At 56.8% G+C, this 1,140-nt stretch overlaps 1 pseudogene; it reads left to right on the plus strand.

The window, feature by feature from the left end:
• Window positions 1-519: 519 nt before the first annotated feature.
• Window positions 520-1,140, plus strand: LOC114905767 (annotated as a pseudogene).

Here is a 1,140-nt window from a genome sequence, read left to right on the forward strand (position 1 = left end):
GTGCTCTGCTGTCAGACAAGTGTGAACGTGACCAGAAACAGAAAAAGAAAAGTGGAGATCACTGGAGTTAATAAGGTCCAGGAACCCAGTGAAGAGGCTATCAGAAGTGTCATTAGTATGGGTGTTGAAGTCACTGAGGAGAGCTAACTTCAAATAGAGCTCTGTGATAGTAAATATAATCAATGATACCACAAAAGAACTGTTTAATGAAAGAATCACATTAAGGCATTATTCAAATAAGAATCACTTAAGTGATTAACTCAAAACGGTTGCGCTTATATTCATGAATAACATTACATTAAAAAAGATTAGGCCAGAAGCTCAGCGCAGTCGGCCTGCCTCACCCAGGCCTGGATGGAACCTGGGACACAGCGTTCGCGCCCCGCACTCCGTGCACATCCACCCTCCCAATCCCCCCCACCCCCCGTAACGGAACCGGAACCTCCTTTCCCCCCTCCCAAACCCGGGTAATGGACCCGCCTTCCGGTCCATCCCAGAGCGGCTGCCCTCTTCGACCACATGGGAGCGCTCCGATGCAGCTACCGCGGGCCCCGCGGCTTCGCCTTCACCTTGGCTTTCACGCTCGCCACGCTACCCGCGCCGCCCTCGCAGGTGCGCCAGAACTACCACCCCAACTGCGAGGCCGCCGTCAACAGCCATTTCACCCTGGAGCTCCACACCTCCTTCGTGTGCCTGGCCGCGGCCTTTTACCTTGACCGCGACGACGTGGCCTTGAAGCACTTCACCCGGTTCTTCCTGCGCCGCTCCCACGAGCACAGCGGGCGGGCCCAGGGCCTGATGCGCCTGCAGAACCAGCGCGGGGGCCGCCTCAACTTCCAAGACATCAGGAAGCCAGGCAGTGACAAGTGGAAGAGCGGCTTCAAGGACATGAAGTGCGCCTTGTTCCTGGAGAAGCTCGTGAACCACAGCCTGCTTCACCTGCACCAGCTGGCCACCGACAAGACCGACCCCCACCTGCGCCACTTCCTGGCAATTCACTACCTCAGCCAGCAGGTGGCGTTCATCAGAGAGCTGGAGGGTCATGTCACCACCCTGAGCATGATGGGGGCCCCGGACGTCGACCTGGCAGGGTACCTCTTTGACAAGCTCACCCTGAGGGACAGCGACAAGAAGAACTGA

This window comes from Monodon monoceros, unplaced genomic scaffold (genome assembly GCF_005190385.1).
Source record: "Monodon monoceros isolate NGI ecotype Baffin Bay Population unplaced genomic scaffold, NGI_Narwhal_1 Super_Scaffold_22, whole genome shotgun sequence".
NCBI lineage: Eukaryota > Metazoa > Chordata > Mammalia > Artiodactyla > Monodontidae > Monodon > Monodon monoceros.